Source organism: Lampetra fluviatilis, chromosome 44, assembly GCF_964198595.1.
Source record: "Lampetra fluviatilis chromosome 44, kcLamFluv1.1, whole genome shotgun sequence".
Classification (NCBI taxonomy): Eukaryota; Metazoa; Chordata; class Hyperoartia; order Petromyzontiformes; family Petromyzontidae; genus Lampetra; species Lampetra fluviatilis.
The window spans coordinates 2,214,345-2,225,668 of record NC_136318.1 but is presented as its reverse complement, the minus strand read 5'-3'; positions in this window follow the sequence as shown (position 1 = coordinate 2,225,668).

Below are 11,324 nucleotides of genomic sequence, written 5' to 3'. Positions count from 1 at the left end.
TTCCTAATATCGGAAGCAAGAACGTTCCAGACGGCCGCAGCAGCGCATGTTAAAGCGCGCGATGCGGAGTGACCGTTGTTCGGTGGCCAAGCCTAAAGCCGCCGCTGCTGGGAGGAGACGACCCCCGGAGTTTTCGCCGACGATGGTTCATGCTCCAGCTACGGCTGGTTGCTCCCGATTGTTGCCACGTTAAGTCGGACCCGTTCAGAACACTTGTTGTGCTTCGCCTCCATCGGCACCTCTTCACAAGACCGCAACAAATGAAAACCCACCCCCGGGACCTGGATTCTTCGAGGCCCTCACACGTGCTGGCCATTGTGAAGTGGGGGAGGGGGGTGCGTTTGAGATCCATTGAGATTCGCCAGACTGGGCACGTTTGTGAACGCGTGCTTACGTTGTTTGTGGGATTGGCGAATGCATTCCCCCCCTCCTCCTTCACGTGGTCCCACATCTCGGGGAGCAGCGCTGCACGCCGGACGTGTCTCGTTGAATTGTCTCCCTTTGTAATGTCGATGGACGTTATTGACGTTGAAGAGTTAATTGTGGGCAACGCTCTTGATGCCACCGCACACTTTTCCTTTCGTGTGCGGTGGTCGCCTGGTATACAGGAGGTCGTAGGTTCGATCCCGACCCTGACGCCTGCTGCTCTATATTTGGAGTTTGCGTGTTCTTCCCCTGGTCGCGTGGGTTTTTCTCCGGGTCCTCTGGTTCCCACACATTTAGAATCAACATCACGCGTTTAGAGTATTTGGCTGCTATAAATCTCCACATGGTGATAGGCCACTTCGTTGAGCTATCATTTGTGATAGCCACGTCACTTCTGAAAAAAAGTTGCATTGCTCAGTGGGCATTAACTGGTAAAAGAAAAATAATAATTGACTAGTTTTTCTGCAGTTTTGGTGAAACCCAGTGAGTGTATAAACACTTTTAAGTTTTCCCAATCGTGGTCCGAGCCCTCTTGTGAAATTGCCCGTCCTCATGGTCCATTTCTGGAGTGTTTCTGGGCCCACAGGAAATTACACATTTCTCTAACCGAGGATCTCCATATCAATACAACAACGTGTTGACTTGCTAATGAGTGGTACCCATTTAACTTATACAGGCAAGATCAAGGCCTTTTCTAGGCCACATTTCCCATCCAAGTGGTGCAGCCATATAAGGTGTCATCCATTTTACCAACCCCGCATGGATGACCGATGATCACGATCATGATGATGATTCTTATTTTCATAAGCCAGATACTAGACCGATAAAACTGTTCCCGTCGTCATATACGCACAGGACATCATGATCACTTTTTTAAAGCTTTGTTTTTTTAGGACGTTTTTTTTGCCACGTTCCGTCTTTTCCTTGGAGCAGCAGCAGTAGCAGCCGGCAGAACACGAAACACGAGAATAACCTCCCGTTGACCATCGTGACTGGGCATCCGTGGTCCGGTGGTGGCGTTGAAACATGCTCGAAAGCGCGGCGGCGGCTTTCGAACGAATGCCCTCTCGGCCAACGACATCTGCAAACGCGGTCACACTTCTTGAATAAAAGCTCAATGTTGTTGGCCGAAATGCGTTGTCGTTTTATTGTTGATCGTTCGTTGCTCTTCGTCGGCGTCCCAAGACCTGCGTCGATTCTTTTCATTCCGATTTTCCGTCCGCAGTGAACGCGCGCGATTGCCACTATCAACACCTCGCGAAAAATAATCCGCCAGCGAAGATGCCGCTGGCATTTTCCGCCAGTGCCGCCGACCGTGCCGACGTGAAAGTTCAAGCCGACATTTGTGATTTATTTTAATTTAGCGCCTGCCGTCGAATCCTAGCGCCGACTTGCGTGGCGAAGGCAGGCGGATAGGGGGAACGTTTGAGAGCGAGGGCCGCGGTAATCGAGCCGTCAACGCCCGTTGCCCGAGCGATCCCATACCGCTTCGTTTTTGAGAGTGATCGGCAATCCCGAACGTCGCCGTCGCGAAGTGTGCGCGGCGCGGCGCTCCTCCGCAGTGGAAAGGCCGCGTTCAAAAGAATTTCAAATTTCCTTCCGTTGTCAGAACCTTAAAGAGGAGATAATGTTCAAAGGTGCTTTTGAGGTGTGCGGCACACAAGCAAGGCAGCCTTTTACACCGGGAAACGTGGGGGAGGGAGTGGAGATAGAAAAAAAAGCTTTTCGTGCGGGCATCGGATTCTTTTTTTTTCCAAAGCCGCGACAGAAAAATGTAATCGGAGGAAGCCACCTACGAATTTGGTGGAGGTTTGCCCATCGAGTCTCGCTTCTGCTGCACGGTCGCCCGCGTCGATGCCGCGTCGCGCTAAAGCTCCCCGCGCATTTTGAATCGTTTCAAAAAACTCCACCGCAGGCGGATTGTGCGTGAGCCCGTGTCCCACTTGGCCGGGACCTGCTGGGATTTGTGGTAGATTTTGTAGTGCGGGCGGGCGGGCGGGGAGGTTGGGTTCGTGTTGTGGTCCTGCCTCGACTCCTGTTCGTGCCATCCGTTGCGTTGTGGTTGAGCTGTGGCTGGAGCGTTGCAGGTCACGGCGGCGAGAGGCCGGGCCAGTCTCCGTCAGACAACCTGCCGCTGATAGTTTGCAGAAAACGGTCCGTGCGTTCTTACGATGGGCCCGGAGGAATTGAGTCGCTTGCCTCTTTGTGTTTTTTTGGAGAGCGCGAGATCGCTGATCGAAGTTGATGATGGCGCGAGTTGTCATTCAGCCGCGTGAAGGCAGCTGCCACGTTCCACTTCACCGAAGGGTTGTGAAATGATGGCTTGTAGTCATTCCCCGAGAGAGATTTGGCCGCGTAGACTTTTCACGACCGACTCGAGCATTTTGTCGCAGTGCCGCCCTGAAGAAATTTCGCAACCCGATAAGCGGTGGCCTTGGCCGCGCGCGATCTGGACCCGTCGACCTGAGTTCGATCGCTGGCCGTGGCAAACACGAGAGAAGAATTATTATCATCATCGTCACCATAACTGGCCTTGCCGTCTCTCCACTTTCCGTTCACCATCCCGGCACTGATCAGCGTGGCGGTGAAGTTTGGCAAACAAAACAAATCTCGTGTAAACAAAACAAAAGCCGCGTGGAATGGTGGTTCAAGTTAATTTATTAGGTGTAGCCCTGTGAGCCATTCGGCTCTTGAATCGGGTGCAACCGCAACAAACAAAAAACAAAAACATGAACAAAAAAACATCTTAAAGTGAATATGTGCAAGCAGAAAATCCAAGAAAAGACAGCAAAGTATTGCAGAAAAAGCACCGTACACCAACGCTGTGTGAAAACATCCCAGTGGGATGCAAGTCAAACAACAACAACCACAAGACAACTTAGATTAAGGACCTTGATCCGTTGGTGTATTGAGAATGCCTCGGATTGTATTGATTGTAAATGAACGTAAAACAAAGTCACGTTACGTTGTTCCGGCCCGCGTGTGTGTCCGCGTGTGATGTTCGCGGTGGGTTTTGTGAGACCCCGGAGTGAGCTCGGCTCATACTCGGCGCTGGAGCGGCAGCGGATTTTCATAACTTTCATGGGAGATGTCTCTTATTAGCCCATTGTGCTTTGCAAGATGAAACGCGTTCGTCCGCAGTCGTGCGATGTTCTGCCAAAAGCCCACACGTCAACAAATATCAAAGCGCAAAAGCCTTTTGTGAGGTTACCCGTGGCCCTTTTATTCTTGAAGAGGTCAACATAATAAAAAAAAAACAGGAAGTTTAACGATGCCGAAATTTAATTGGAGTAAAAATAAAAATATTATAATCTGTTTAAAGCCAGGACATTGAACTCCGTGTAATAGACGTGAAATGCTAATAGAGCAGAGGTGGCTGTGACAACAATTCGTGCAACCGGCGCAATACAATTCCCACCCTTCAGCGGCCCCCCCACGCTCTCGAGTTATCAGCCAGCCCACGACTCTGCCCGATTCTCAACGGTAGCAGGAGCAGCAAAAGGCGATGGTTGCGATTCTCTCATCTCGCTCGCCCCCTTCAAGTGCCCTCTCCTCCAGCAGCCGAGGCCCGTTGTCCAAGCCTCGCAGCCAGCCGAAGCGGCAGTTCTCCAACGTTGGCTCAAGCGAGCGCTGACTCCGCTGATGAACACCGAATGTCGAAAGCCCTCTTGACTTGTTTTGCTGTTGCTCGTGCCGGAATGATGCACTCCCAGGGGGACGTGTGGCCGATGGGATGTAATTTTTTTTTAATATATATAATGATTAAAAATTACGTGGACGGACATATGTGAAATAGGCGTATTGGGTGTTTTTTAATATATCATAATTTTATCTCCATATATATAAAAGGCAAAGTTGTGATTGTGTCTGTTGAAAATGTTTAGCGTACTCCCCGACATGCAACAAACTTCAAATTTGATTCCCGCTCACAGCCACCACCGCTGACGATTATTTTAACCGGTCCTGAGCCTCCCCTAGGTCGACTCAGCCTCAAACGAGTAACTGCTGTGGTGTGTGAACATCGCCACTTGGGAGACAAAGGCGGCCGGGCGTGGTGGATCCAAGTCCCGGGCGAATCCGGGTAGTACAGCTAGTATACAATAATTAAATCATAAAAATTTTACTTTTTATGCGGACGGCATAGATGTGAAGGAGGCGTATTGGGTGCTTATTTTGTTTCGACTCAGTGGGAGGTCGCTCCTTCTCTGCTGCCCCTCCCACTGTCTGGAACTCTCCCAGACATCCACGCTGCCCATTCCCTGGCCCTGTTCAAGCCCAAGACCTTCCGCTCCTCTGCTTGGGACAAAACCATACAGACGATAAACACGCCTCGTTTTTCCCCCGATCACCATCTGCCATTGCTGTGTACCGCGACTCGAGATTTACAATCCGAATATGCCCATTTTAAACATATCCTACGTAAGTTCATTCGAAGCCATTCAGGCCAACTTGCTTTGGATTTTGCCGTAATTTTTTTTTATGCAAAAGTGAGAGAAGTGGCGGTCACGCGTTGCGAGCTCCTCTCCGCGTGACAGCGAGTGGCGTCTGGAATCGATGAGCGCGGCTGGTTGAAGTTAACTCCGAGAAGTCGTCTTGCAGGGTCCTTAGGCGCAGCAGCGGTAACACGTGTCCCTGGGTTCGACTCCCGACCCAGGCCCCTGCGTGTGTGGAGTTTGTTTTCCTCCGATGTTCTTCCCATAGCTAAGCAGCGAGCGAACAAACACAACAACAACAACAATGCAACTGGCAGTGGCCAAAAAAACCCATCAAAAATGCGGAAAAATTACACCAATTGGGGTTGCACGTGTGAAGCATCTCCCGCTGCTGCACAAAAACAAACTCGGCAGGACCCCCTCCTGACAGAGTCACACGACTCGGCGAGCCTCTCCTGGGCAAAACAAACGCGATCATTGCCAGACACGTGCATTACCTGCACGCGGACAATATCGGCACCGTTCCATCGCGAGTGATTTTATTTCAGACGAAAATAGCAACGACAAAATAATAGGCCTATCATTTTGAGATTGCACTTTCTGAGGACTGAAAATGCGTTTTCAGGCCCCCTTCGTAGGAAGAGACTGCGATGGAACGAAGGCTGCGTGGATTTTTGGTGGGAAACCAGTGCACAGCAAGGCCGCGGTAGAGATGCGTCAACGGTGCAGGTGAAATGCAAATGAGGATCGTGTGTTTATTGTCTCTCTCGCTCTCGCGCGTTCGTTCTCCCGCGCCGATTCCCTCGTGAACATTCTAATGAGGCTACACAGCTGAGCACGCGGCACACATCGTCGACACGCGCGCTCCATCGGAAGAAGGGGGGGCGCGGAGACACCGCGGAACACTCCGCGAGCCAAAACCACGCGCACCGTTTGTTTCATGGCCACGTTTATCGGTGCGCGCGCGTGCGCGTGCGTGCGCGTGCGTGCGTGCGCGTGCACGTATGTGCGCGTGCGTGCGCGTGTGTGTGCGTGCATGCACGTGCGTGCGTGCGCGTGCGTCTTTATCCAGAGATTCTTGGCAAAGGGGTTCGCACCGCCGGATCATCGCTCGCGCGATTTAAATTGCGAATGCAAAGCAGCGAACGACGCAGGCGGCGCTTGATAGATCAGGTTGCACGCCGAACGTAAAAAAAATATATTGCACGATCCATTTTGTTCCCGTAACGCTGAAGTAACTACATTAACTAGGTCAAGCTGTTCACAATGATTATTTATAGGCCATTATATATATTACATACACACAAAACTATATAAGCTCGTGCATTTTTTTCTTTCAAATTCCAGCCGTGGGATGAGTTTAAACGTGTAATTACGAAATGTGTTATATTTTGGCACACGTATACGAAACGTGAAAATGTATGCGACCCACATCGCGGGTCTCTTGTTATGTCAAAGTGTTCCGCTCGTTAGAATGCGCGCTGTGATCACATTCGTCGTGGTTCCGTCGTGGTTCCTGAGCCGGTGATGGTCGTGGTGGTGATGGTCGTGGTGGTGGTGGTGATGGTCGTGGTGGTGGTGGTGATGGTCGTGGTGGTGGTGATGGTCGTGGTGGTGGTGATGGTCGTGGTGGTCGTGATGGTCGTGGTGATGGTCGTGGTGGTGGTGATGGTCGTGGTGGTGGTGATGGTCGTGGTGGTGGTGATGGTCGTGGTGGTGGTGGTGGTGATGGTCGTGGTGGTGGTGGTGATGGTCGTGGTGGTGGTGATGGTCGTGGTGGTGGTGATGGTCGTGGTGGTCGTGATGGTCGTGGTGATGGTCGTGGTGGTCGTGATGGTCGTGGTGGTGGTGATGGTCGTGGTGGTGGTGATGGTGGTGGCGTCTTCCACGTTCCCATAATAATAATAAGAATTCCATCTTGTAACGCGTGCCCGGCACAGTATTTGCTCGCTTTAAAAAGAGAGGCAATCAGCCACGCGGCGAGAAATCGGCTCTGCCAACAATTTCCCGAGCTCCGCGGTCCTCTGTATATGTTGAAGCGTTACCGGCCAACTAATGAGCCACATATGGCTCAGTGGGCACACGGTGTCCATGTGCGAGCGGCTGAGACACGTTCTGCTGAGAGCATCCTGGGTTGCAAACAAAAGGCTCCAAAGACGTGACCAAGCTGCTTAAGCGTCGGCACTGCCAAAAAACAACCCCCTGGGTTTGAACCCAGGGCAGTTTCCGCCACTGCCCGGCGATTAAACCGAGGCCTCAAACGTAGGAGAGGCGATTGTCTGAAGCTGCCTCGTCACCAATGACTGCATACGAAACAACAACAACAACAACTTCTTGGTTCTTTCGGTAAAGTCACGTAGAATGGAAATAATAAAATAATAAAAAAATATAAATAAAACATAATAAAATAATTCTCACGACGTTTCGGCCACAACGCAAGTAGCCGTCCTCAGGTGGAGAACAGGTCTGTCGAGGAGACAGAGTCTGAATGACAAGCCCCAGGCTTGGAGCGACTATTTTATTTTATTATTTCCATTCTACGTGACTTTACCGAAAGAACCAAGAAGATGAATCCCTGCAGTCACGAAAGCTTTAAATCGAAACAACAACAACAAAACCTCATAATCGTTGGCACCGTGGCGAATTGAGTTGCAGGTCGCATTCATTCAGCTGCCACTGGATTGCAGGCTCAGCGTGCGAGGCGTTCACCAATGGCAGCCACCCTCCTGCAGCCGCCGCCGCCTTCGACACAAATGAGCCACGGCACCTTGGGGGCTGCTGGTGGCGTCAATGAGCACGAATCATCGTCACGCGAGCTCCGACGGTCATCCTCGCGGCACCAGCAGCAGCAGCAGCAGCAGCTGGGCACCGGACAAAGACGCCGCCGGTCACCGCAACCGCGCGCGCGTTTCCGATGCGCTTCTGCGGCCGTCTGGAACGTTCTTCCTACCGATATTAGCAGGCCACTGGAAGCTATGCACTTGGAAAATTATCTAGATTGAAAACGCATTTCTTACGAATTGCTTTTTGTGTTTAGTTTGTTGCGCTCCCCCCCCCCCTCCACATCTCTTCACCCATCGGTTGGCTACGTACGGCGCGAAAGAAGTTCAGCATGCATACGGATGTAGGTCCTGTACTGGGCACATTCTTCACAGGACAACTGTCGTGCACTTAACTACAAATTGGTTGCGATTGTCTCTGTCCCAGAGGAATTATTGGTTTCAGTTGACCGGCCGCGTCTGGGATTAATGAATCCGTGTGGGTTTTGCGCAATCCAGCAAACGTCTGTGCGACCTCTGGGATTGCGAGTGCGGCGTGATAACAACCATCATTACACGTGGGCTATATTTGGGCGTCTTGTCTGTTCCACACGAGTAACCCTGGCGGCCACGACCTAAGCAAGCATTTCGTTTTCATTATTTGACCAGGTAAGGCCCCACTGAGTTGTCTCGCTCTGTATTCTGAAGCTACCTGGCCACCAGCAATGATAGCTCAACATAACAGCGTATCTTTCGATTTCGTGACTGCAGGGATTCATCTTCTTGGTTCTTTCGGTAAAGTCACGTAGAATGGAAATAATAAAATAATAAAATAAAACATAATAAAATTATTCTCACGACGTTTCGGCCACAACGCAAGCAGCCGTCCTCAGGTGGAGGAATTCAGACTTTGTCTTCTCGACAGACCTGCTCTCCACCTGAGGACGGCTGCTTGCGTTGTGGCCGAAGCGTCGTGAGAATTATTTTATTATGTTTTATTTTATTTTATTATTTCCATTCGAACCAACGTTACACTAAACGCGTGATGTTGATTCTTAATTGCGGAGGGAAACCCCGGAGGAGCTGAATAAAAATCCACGCAACAACAGGGAGAGAGTGAACATACAGCAGACGTCACGGATCGAACCCACGACCTCCTGTATACCAGGCGAGGGAGTTAACATCTCCTAGCCACCGCGATGATGATGAGAGAGCGAGAGAGAGACACCACAAACTCTGAATATACAGCAGCAGGCGTCAGGGTCGGGATCGAACCGACGACCTCCTGTATACCAGGCGAGGGAGTTAACATCTCCTAGCCACCGCGATGATGATGATGAGAGAGAGAGAGACACCACAAACTCTGAATATACAGCAGCAGGCGTCAGGGTCGGGATCGAACCGACGACCTCCTGTATACCAGGCGAGGGAGTTAACATCTAGCCACCGCGATGATGAGAGAGAGAGAGAGACACCACAAACTCTGAATATACAGCAGCAGGCGTCAGGGTCGGGATCGAACCCACGACCTCTTGCACACCAGGCGAGGGAGTTAACATCTCCTAGCCACCGCGATGATGATGATGAGAGAGAGACACGCAAACTCTGAATATACAGCAGCAGGCGTCAGGGTCGGGATCGAACCCACGACCTCCTGCACACCAGGCGAGGGAGTTAACATCTCCTAGCCACCGCGATGATGATGATGAGAGAGAGACACGCAAACTCTGAATATACAGCAGCAGGCGTCAGGGTCGGGATCGAACCGACGACCTCCTGTATACCAGGCGAGGGAGTTAACATCTCCTAGCCACCTTGGGGGGGGGGGAGGGGGGCGGGTGTTCTTAGTTGGCTATCGGAAATTCCACATTACCGTGGAGGAGTGCCAAGGCATCGCTCAGAAGGAGGGACGCGCTGTAGACCTCTCCCCCCCCCACACACTCAGCCGTACTCATTCTATTGCTCCGGGAAGGCACGATGAGCCGACAGCCCGTCAACTCTGCAGGAAAAACAACAGTGGCCTCCCTGCATACCGGGCGAGGTAGTTAACATCTCACCACCGTGACGCCCTTTGCCCCGATGGAGGCAGTTGTAGTGGCGTTGGATCGTGCAGCGGGGGAGGGGGGTGGGTCTCGAGGCGGCGAGGAGGAGGAGGAGACGGACATTGGGATGAATGGGCACGGTCAGTGCCGCTTCATTGTCGCGTGACAGCTCTCCACGACGCCCCCCCCCCCTCCTCTAACGGGAGCGGTGGTGTAGCGGTTAGCGCGCTGCGCTATGAACCCGGCGACATGGGTTCGATTCCCGCTCACGGCCAACACCAGTGACGATTATCTGAACCGATCCCGGGCCTCCCCTAGGTCGACTCAGCCTCAAATAAGTACCTGGTGTAGTGTGTAAATATCGTCACCAGGGAGACAAAGGCGGTCGGGCGTGGTGCTGGCCACCCACCCCCTCGTGTACCGTTCCGGCCTTCATAGGTGCTCGCTAACAGCACTTGCTCCTACAGTCTGTTAAGGCTATATGGGGGATCTTTGTCTTTGTGTGTGTGTGTATGCACGCCTGGCCACAGACTGTCCCTACAGTCTGTTAAGGCTATATGGGGATCTTTGTTTTGTGTATGTGAGCGTGTGCGCGCGTGTCTGTGTGTATGTGCGCGCGTGTGTGTGTGCGCGCGCGTGTCTGTGTGTCTGTGTGTATGTGCGCGCGTGTGTGTGTCTGTGTGTATGCGCGCGCGTGTCTGCGTGTCTGTGTGTGCGCGCGCGTCTTCACGGAGAGCGGTGGTGTAAGCGGTTAGCCTCGCTTGCGCTACGAACGCGGTGGCCCGAGTTCGATTCCCGCCCATGGCCAGCACCAGTTAGACGATTATATAAACCGGTCCTGGGCCTCCCCTAGGTCGCCTCAGCGTCAACTGTGTGACTTGTGGTGGTGTGTAAACATCGCCACTGGGGAGACAAAGGCGTTTGGGCGTGGTGCTGGCCACTGGTGTTGGGAATCGAACTCACAGACAGACACACACACAGACAAAGATAAACACACACAGATACACACACACAGACAAAGACAGATACACACACACATACACACACACGTGAAACAAGCGTTCAGCACATTCGAAATGTAATGTTTTGTTCCTAGCCTTTTGTTTGGCTGCGGTAAAAATAAATCACGTTCAAAAGCTCCCCGTGCGGTATTTGACAGCCGTGCAAATGTTGTGCTGTAAACTCTTTTAAAGCAGATCTTGGTATTTAGCGCAATTCAAGGTGTAAACAATGCTCGTGCTTGTTTGTGTCCATCGATGTCCCATAATTGATGCGTTTTACATTCAGTTGACTCTTAGTGATGAAGATGGGATGTAGGAAACAACATCATCATCATCATCATTGTACGTGGAGGGGGACAGATACGGGAAGGTGTCGAGTTGCCCGCCTATTCGTGTCCGCTAACTTATATTCTCGGTAGCGACGTTAATGAGCATCATTTGTCGCGCGTCAAGTGGTTATGCGTCAATCTTAATTTTGGAGCTTTCGTGACTGCAGGAATTATTCTTTGGTTCTTTCGGTAAAGTCACGTATAAAGATAAAATAATAAATTAAATAATAGCATACGACGTTTCGATTGCAACACAAGCAATCATCATCAGGTATAAATTAAATAGCAACAAAAAATCTAACCAGAAAACTATAGACAGACATATAAGCAGACA